Below are 9,761 nucleotides of genomic sequence, written 5' to 3'. Positions count from 1 at the left end.
ATATATATATATAAAAGTGACAAGAAACAAAAATCACAGCACCCATCTCCTGACTGAGTGGAATGTTTTGATATTTGAACTCCTAAAAAAGGCACAAACTAAACAGCAGATTTCAAAAACAAACTGTTGAACAACAGTGCTGAATCAGCATTCAGCTGACACTCAGTGATTTTAAATGTTTTTAATGTAGCGTTTTTTTATGAGACTCTAAAAATGTTTGGTTGAAATGTTTTGTAACTTCTAAAAATAATGAATAAATAGTTATAAAAAATTGTGTTAGAAGATTCTTGCCATACTGCCCATCCAACTCCCAACAATGTGCCTTTAGCAGACAGACAATGATTGTAATGTTGCACTGGATTTACATTAGCAAGGCAATACTTTTTGTGTGTTTGTGTGAGAGAGAGAAATTTTGTTGCTCAGAGATTAGCTTCAATCTTTCTCTGTGGTCTGAAAGTGTTAAAGTCTGTTTATTTTTTCTCCAGAGGATTTATATTGTCTATGTGTGAGTGCATCGTCTCACCAGCCTTTAATAGATGTGATTAAAGTTTTATTTTTTTATTTTTGGATATTTTTTCAGTTTGTCTGCAGGGTTTCTGTGCAGCTTTCATCTCTGTCTTTGCTCATGTCTAAGTTCTTTCAGTTTTACTGGCTGAGATTAACTGTGTCTGTTTCCTGCTGCGTGTTAAATTCACACAGTAACCAGGAAGTGATGACTGTAGGTGCATCACCTCCAGCTCAGGGGAAAATAAATGTAAACTTTAACAACAATGGAGAATGTTTGAGGTCACTGAAGCTTTATTTAAAAAAATAAAGAGTTTATTTTTGAGTTTTTGTCTTTGTTTCTACCTCGAGTTGTTCAAGAAAGCTTCAATGAGAGTGAAAAAATATAAATACATGTTTTTATATTTGTCGACAAGTTACAAACTGAAATAATTCTTTAATATGGTGGCTTAAATAACAAACAAAACTGTAATTCTACATACAAAAGAAATGCCTTCTGAACTCTGATCATATTTGATTTCATTGATGTCGAGGTATTCGTTTGTTTCTCCTTAAAAATACAAACTTGATTTTGTTTCTGTTCAACGCTTGAAACCAATCTGAAACTTTTTCTCAAATTGCTTTAAGTTTGTGTTTGTGACTTTATTTTTATAACTTTGTATTCATACATAGTTTTATAAATTTGCAATATTTTCTTTTTTAAAACATATTCTTTGATCTTTTTTCCTCTTTACTGTTAAAATTTCACTTCTGTCTAATATTAAACATTATGGATTTAAAAAGTTGAGGTAAAATTCAGTTTTAGCAAAAGCACTTCACAAATCACAACTCTCAAGTCTGCATTATTATTGTTTTTTTTTTTCGTTCTTAATGATGTGAATTAATCTACTTTCTAACCTTATATTTCCATTAACATATGTAACATTTTGCTGTTAACTCTATGTATTTGTTTTAAAAAAATGTTTAACAATTAACTGTGAATTTTTCAAAACATGCAAAGGGATTTAAAGAAAAAAAAATTAAAATATGTGAAAAGTAGACAAACATCCAGTGTGCAGCTTCTTCTTTGCTGATTTAATTTAAATGAGGGATGAGGTGCCCTCTTATCCTCCTCCAAGCAATGTCTTAAATAACTATCTAGCTAGAAATGCCTTTAAAATCACCACTCGTGTTTGGAGAAGGGTGGTAACAATACATTTATAAATGTATTGAAACATGAATACTATTTACTGTAAAGACCATTTTCAATGTTCAGTAATTGCCTCAAAATCTGTTGCCAAACAGTTTGAACTATTAATTCTAAAAGTCACTTTATCTAAAAACATTATCTAAAAATGCATTGGTTTGAAAATAAATTTCACTAAATTAAAACTGAATTTAATGATTTGAAACTGAATTTAAAGTTTTGAATTTGAATTAATTTGCTTTGAAACTGTATTTTGGTTTATTAAAATTTCAGTTTGACTACTTTCATTTTCAGTTCCATAATTCAATCCCAGTTCCAAAATTCTAATTTTTGTCACACATCCTGGTCCTTGAGAAAGCCAGCCAGAGTAATCAAACACAGATCCACAGATTTACATTTCACTTTGGTGACGTTTCTCTTCTGTAATGTAACACAGTTGATGCAATCCACCGTAAAAGTGACAAAAACAGAGTGTTAATCAATACATTTTTCTGTACTCTATTTCCATTATAACATTATTTATAATAGAATTTAATAATACTTTTTTTTGCTAAATTCTAATTGTATTCCTTTCAGAGGTCCTCATCATAACACATTAGACACATGACATAGATCAGTGATTGCCAACCAGGAGTATATGTACCCCTTGGGGTATGCGAGCATATTACAGGGGGTACGTGGAAAAATTTCCGAGGACTGGGATATGTTAGCCTGGTTTAAACCAGACCCTGTCCTTCACTTTGCTTCGTACAAGGTTCTGGACTTGATGCGTAGTGTGAAGGAGGCTAAGCTAAGAAGCTAACCGGAAATCGCGTGTGCTGTAAACAACTCTACTGAGAGGAGAAAAGTATCGAGCCGAACGAGACGACTGTAAATGAGAGCTGCTGTTTTGTCAGACAAATTTATTTTTATTTGGAAGCCTTATCAACAGACTGGCTTCATTCACTTCCTCCACTGCCGTATGCTAAAATAACTAGCAGACACTGTGCAGAACAACAACGTTATTCAAAACTCCACCTTCTGTTCTCTGATTGGCCCAGGTAAAATAAACTACAAGAGACACGCAGAAAATTGACGTTCTCTTCTCTGATTGGCCCGGCTAAAAATCTGCCAGCGAAATCCATCTCAGTGGGAGAAGTCCCAGACGGAGCAGTGAAGGGAAACTAGATTTGAGCGGAGCTGCGTGTTGACAGGTGTACGATAATTAACATATTTGTACGATAATTTTGCCCTCTGTACGATATAAGATCAATAATTCCAAAAATCCCATAATGTACGATAATTTGACCGCTTCAGAGAATGACATAATTGACCCGACACACTGCTCGCTGACATGAGAGATGGCGGGTTTGCGGAACACAGCGATGCCGATTTAGCGACTTTCTCGCTGTATATACAGACTTTTAGAAAGTTCAGAAAAGAAACAAGTGAAAATCTAGCGACTCTTTTTCTGGTGTTATTGAGACTGAGAGACTCTGCCGTGAACGTATTTCTACATTGTGCTGCTAAGAGCTCTTCCCTGGTCCCAGAGCACCGACAGGAGGCTTCTTTACGCTACGTCTCTTCCTGCTGCAGGTAGATATCCATCCATCCAGACATGAAATGAATACTGCTGCTGCTGACTGATGGGATGTTAATAAAAACATTTCTAAGGTTAAAATACTGTAAATCCCTTTGCCAGTCCCTAGCCAATAGAAAAGAGCATTAGAGCTGTGACAGTAAAATAAAAAAAAATATATTAATCTATATATATTTTAAAAAAGGAGCAACAGAAGAAACTTTATTTTTTGTTCTCTTGACAAACTACTGTCTCTAAAGAAAAGGCTGGCTGCCACGACGCAGTCACCAATGTACCCATTAAAACTCTACTTCCTACCAGTTGGTCAAAGAATCAAACATCCAATGTGACACAAAAAGGATGATTCATATATTGAGTTAAATGTAGAATCTGTCTCTAAAATAGTTATGAAAGTGTTTATTTATGAAGTTTAAAATATGTTTAACAACTTGCAAATACACCAGAATGCAGGAAACAGCACCTACTTCATTCAACATTTTCTGGGGGGGAACCCCAGATCCCCCTCCCACATTATAGCAGTAAATATAACAGTAGCCCTTATGTGAAAGAAATAATAACTGTAAAATCAAAAAGAAAAGGTGGGACTGAGAAGGTGAGGAGTATAAGCAACATTTACATTTAATAAACATCCAGGTGTCATCCAGAAGCTATTTTTAAAGAAAAAAAAGTTTTTTTAGGCTTGCAGATTAAATTTGTTCAGTATGAACTCAATTTATTTCTTGACTAAACTACGATTTGTTATTGTCCTGATTTCATTTTAACTTTGCCTATTTTAATTTACATTTTATTATAGTCATTTTATCTAACATTTCATTTTATATGCATCATTTCACCAGGCTCCATGTTTTGTTCTTGTTTACAATAAAGCTTTTGTTAAAAAAAGAACACTCAACAGTCAGATACAATGTTTTTTAACTTTATTATAAACAAAGGAATGTGCAGTTTGTTGAATACAGAKCACTTGTGGGCTGAACAGGATGTAAATTTGAGCCTCTCTAGAATGTAACTTGGGTGTGTACGATAATTTTCCTCAAAATACGATAATTTTGAGCTGCTGATACGATAATTCAACATTTCCCATTTGGCAACACTGCTGCATAGGAAGGCAAGGGATATGTAGGTTCCTATGATTTCTGCAATGAGGAAAATGCAGACGGAATAGCGGAAATGACAAAACAAAATGGAGTCCAGTATAAAACGCGGAATTTCATGGAACTTGCTCATTTGGGCGAGTTTCTGATGTATTTTGGACGTTGCTGTTTCCTGTACCTGCCGTTACCTGATTTATTTATTTAATTATACCTATTCACTTTCAAGGAAACATATTCATCTTTATGTTTAATTTAAGTTGAAAATAATAAAATGCCCAAGAATTAAATGTTCAAGTTAAGGGGGTTAAATAAATAATTTTCTTTTAATAATCAGTTTTAGTACATTATAGTTTTGGAGAATCGTCATTACACTTGACTGAGGGGTTACTAGTGGTGTGACAAAATGGCTCGGGCAGTACACAAGTCTGAAAAGGTTGGGAACCACTGACATAGATCATCAATGTACAAAACAAACAGTTTTGGGTCCAACACCAATTCTTGAAGGATGCCACTGTCCTTACATTCAGCTTCACACACTGTTGCTTATTCTGTAAATACCTACAGCCCAGTTTAAAACAGCTTCCCTGACTTTATAACCTACCAGTTTTTTAGTAGCACATCAAGCACAGATTGATGCTTATGATGTATTTTATTCAGTCTAATAGTTCCAGTGATGTGGATCTGCCTTGCCTCAATCTGTACAGGCTGTGGCGAGGTGGTTAGGGGAGTCATCCTGTAACCAGAGGGTTGCTGGTTTGACCCCCCTGTTCCAGCTGTCTCAGTTGTGTCCTTGGGCAAAACACTTCACTCGCCTTGTCTACTGATGGTGGTCAGAGGGTCTGGTGGTGCATGGCAGCCCCGCCTCCTTCAGCCTTACACCCAGCTACTCTTCCTCGGGTCCATCATTGAAAATACATAAACACAATACAATAAAAAAAATAAGACAGATAACAAGACTAAAATACATGATCATTCAATCAACTACAGTTCAATGTGTGAATGACTGTAAGTGTAAAGTGCTTTGGGGTCCAACTGGGCTTGATGAAGCGATATATAAGTTCAGATCATTTACCATAAAGTTTTCCAGCTAAACATTTTTGACACTTGTTATACTAAAATAAACTGTAGCTTGTAAAGTTGTGTTTGCTACCAGGGTTGTTCAAAAGTAAAGCTTTTTTTGATTTTCATTATGTCAGGAAATATATCAGTTTGAAATGTTAATTACAAACATAAATACCCATAATTACTTTTTAACCACTGTCATGAATCTCATTACGGTTCAAGTATTTCCTACAGTATTGCTGGTCAAAGCAGATGACCAGTCATCCTGAGCCTGGTTCTGTTGTTGGTTTCTTCCTGTTAAAATTGATTTTTTTTCTTTTCCTCTGTTACAAATGTGCTTCTCTGAATGAGAGACTGATGAAGAAAATTCAATACAATCTGCTGGCTTCCTTAGATGGATAACTTTTACTAATTGGCTTTTATAATGTTTGTGAATGTTTGTTGTACAGTATCCTGAGATTTTTTTTATGTGACTCGGCGTTATATCAATAAATTAAATGGACTTGAATTATTCTTGCATTTTCTAAGTTTAACACCCAAATGAAGGAAGTTTTTTTTTTTTACAAATTGTTTTTCTTTATCAAAGGTCTTCTGAAGTTAAGGCTGCAGTGTAATCAAGAGACAAGAAGAAAGTTTTGAGCTAAATAATTGATCAAGTCTACTGTATGACTTGTGGATGTAAGATTGGTTACAGATCAGATTGTTTTTCTTCTGGGTTGCAGGAGTTACTGAACATATAGTTCTGAATAAAAACACCACAAACAGGGAGTGAAAGATCAAATTGGCTTCTTTTAGTTCCTGCGATAAAAAAAATCCAGTTTAAACTCTCTACTTCAACTGTTTTATATGAAACTGTCTCAACTGGTCATTTGTCAGAACGTTTATGAAACTCTTGTTGTCTTATTCTTTTATACTTCTTATCTCTATTTAAATAAAAAAGAAGCTGCTTCCTCTTTCATACTCTCTGTTTAGGAAACACCTGCACACACCCGCAGAGGTGGTGGAATGAGAACCCAGAGGAGGGCAGGGGAATTTATGCCTCATTGCTGAGAAAGGGGGTAAAACAAATAATCACTGAACTGAACCAAAACTCAACCTAAGGCAGAGGTTTGGGCCCAAGCAAAAGTTCAGAAAACTGAACTGAGTGTTTCTGAAGATCAGGGTTGGAACCGGTGGAGCGAGGCGGTGACAGACTGATGAACATTATGGTTGCACCCCTGTATGTAAAGCAGGGGGTGGGGGCGGGTGTTCCTGTGTGACTGTTGTGAATTTATTTTCAGAAGTAAGAAAACGACATCACAGTAAAGTCATGGGTATGGTGAGTATATTTAAAGATTACTAAAAAAAAAGATTCAAGGTGGTTTTGATGCTTCTTGGAAAAGATGTAAGAACTTTAATTATTAGCATTTTGTGAGGAATTTAGGTTTTTCCTGATTGCCTCTATGGTTTTCAAAAAATTTACTGGAAGCCTCTTTTGGATGTATGTACTGTAAAACTAATGATTAGATTGAATATATATAACCTATAAGAGCAATTTAGTGTTAACAAAATTTTCACAAGTCTAAAATGTTACAGTGTGACCGAGACTTAAAGTATACTGGGATGGAGAAAAAAACGTCATATATATATATATACGTATATACATATATACATATATTTTTTGGAAATCAGAGTGTGAAGAGTTTATTTTAAAAATTGATTTTATGAATGTTGAGTAAATATTTTTTATTCTGTTTTATACATGCTAACTTATCTGTGTACTCACTACTTCAACAATGTAACCTTTTGGCCACCTTTCTGCTGTTTTAAATATTTTAGTTACTCTTTGTCACTAACCTGATTTATATATATATATATATNATATATATATATATACATATATAAACTCAAAATTTAGTAAAAGCTGACTGTCATCTGGTGGTTTGTTGCTGCAGAAACATTCCAATCCCAAGTTATTCCCAGGAGACATCGTGGAGTATCCAAGGAATAAATATTTTTCTCATTTTGGGATATATTTTGGAGAGAGGGATGGTGTGCCTTACGTCGCTCACCTGACATGTCGAGGTCAGTGTTTTCCTCCTGCAGATGCTTAGTTTTAGCCTCTAAGTGAAATTTAAATGTATGAAAAAAATAGATTAAGTCACTGTAAGATGGTTTATAAGTGTTAAAACTTAAAAGGCTAAAACATTGACAGAAAAAAATGGCTTGTTTCATCAGAGATATTTGTCTTAAGAAGTCCATTCTCTTTTTTTATTCTGCGTCATTTGATGTCTGAGTGCTGACTCGACACTATTGTTTCTGTTTTATTTATATTTTTCAGCACATGTTTTACAATTTAACTACTTCTTCATACTTTGTGCTATTTTAGCTGTTGTTTTTCAAAACGTTCAGTTAGTTCATGAAATGAGAGCTATGACATTTTTGTTTTTGTAATTTTTATACTTTTTGGATCGTTTAACTTCTGTGCTTTTTATTTTTCTAGTTTTATTCACTCTTAGTTGTTTTGATAAATAATTTTGCCAGATTCTGACACTAAGATCCCACTGTTTGGTCGAGCTCTGAGAGCAGAGGTCAAACTGGATCCTTTGGAGCTCCTGGGAACCAAATACAAGGTAAAACATGAAAAAACCACAACATAACTGTCATGTAAAACTGATGGTGGTCAGAGGGTCCGTTGACACAGGTGCATGGCCCCGCCTCTGTCAGTGTGCCTCAGGTCAGCTGTGGCTGTAGCTTACCACCGTCAGTGTGTGAATGGGTGAAGTGTAAAGCACTTTTGGGTCCATATGGACTTGAAAAGGCGCTATATATGTTCAAGCCATTTATCATTTGCCATAAAATGTTTTAAGTGACCTAATTTGAATAAAGAATAAAAGTTTTTCAACAAATACAAACCAGGTGAGCAACATGCTGGATGGCACACACACGCCGCGAGACTTCCACACAGTGGTGAAGCCTGCCATTGAGGACATGATGGGCCGTGAGGTGACCTTTGACATCCTGTTTCATAACAGTGAGCACCAGGTGACACTCTTCAGATACGGAGTAAAAAAGTCCCAACAGGTGAGATGACGGGGGGCTCACACACACACAGTTTACAGTGGAACATGGTATTAATATGTGTGTGTGTTTTGTTCGTTGTGTGTGTGTGGGTTTTTTTTTTGTTCAATTTGTGTGTGTGTGTGTGTGTGTGTGTGTGCGCGCGCATGTGTGTGTACTACAGATTGAACAGGTCTATGAGCACATCATGCCTGCCTGGAAGAAGCTGTTTAAAGAAAAGAAGCTGTAAAAAAAAAGGCAGATTTCACCACTAGTGGGAGCCATTGTTCTGTTTATAAACCTTAAAAAACTCAAGTTTCACATTTTTTCATCATTAAAAAATGAGAATGTCCCATTTTTTAATGTTCTGATAACCCATTTTATTGTTTTGTTTGTCTTTTTGTTTACTAATGCATTTTTGCTTTTGGACTGCACATCCTCTTCTCACCAATATTACTGATTGTGTTTAAACACATTGTTGGTAACTTGATCAAAATACCCTTTTTTTATTGGCAGAGAAAGTAATAGAAAATTAAATTACATTTTAGGGAAAAACTGAAACATTTTCTGAGCAATTCAGGATTATAGGTAAAAAAAGTTTTTTTTTAAAAAAAAACATGATGCTATGAAGTTAACACTGTAAAAATGTACTTTTAGAGATGTTTTCTAAAAAATCGACATTGAAAAGTTGTAATTCATTACTTTTGATGAACATTTCAGTATATATTTTTGTTTGTGTGTGTTTTTTACTTAGTTTCTTGTTTGTTTATGGTTTTGTTTTTAAATGAGTTTTTTTTTCTACAAACAAAATAAATCTGTTGTTTTTTTTTTATCAAAATGGCTTTCTTTTCAGTTGCAGACTCGTTAATTTACTGTTTTCAATATTTAAGCTTTTGTTCTGCCCTGAGTCTGTTTTAATTTCATCAGCAAATTCCACGAAAGTCATTCAGAGCTCAGTGTCCACTTCTAAGTCATAATATTGAAATATAATTTGCCAATTTATTTTTTCTAGAGATTCCTTAAAGCAGATACTGTGATATGTTCTTTTCTTGTTTGGTCACCAAGTTTTGAACAATAACTACAAAAGTTAAAATGTTTCAAGGTTTGTTTACTCTGTAATCATTGGTGTCTTTGTTATGCTGTTTTATTATTTTCATTTGTTTAATAAAAACACTGTCGTGATACAACTTAGTACGTTTGATTGCTTGTTTACTCTGTAATCATTGGTGTCTTTGTTATGCTGTTTTATTATTTTCATTTGTTTAATAAAAACACTGTCGTGATACAACTTAGTACATGT

Source organism: Austrofundulus limnaeus, unplaced genomic scaffold (genome assembly GCF_001266775.1).
Source record: "Austrofundulus limnaeus strain Quisiro unplaced genomic scaffold, Austrofundulus_limnaeus-1.0 Scaffold305, whole genome shotgun sequence".
Taxonomy (NCBI): domain Eukaryota; kingdom Metazoa; phylum Chordata; class Actinopteri; order Cyprinodontiformes; family Rivulidae; genus Austrofundulus; species Austrofundulus limnaeus.
This window is presented reverse-complemented; position numbering follows the sequence as displayed.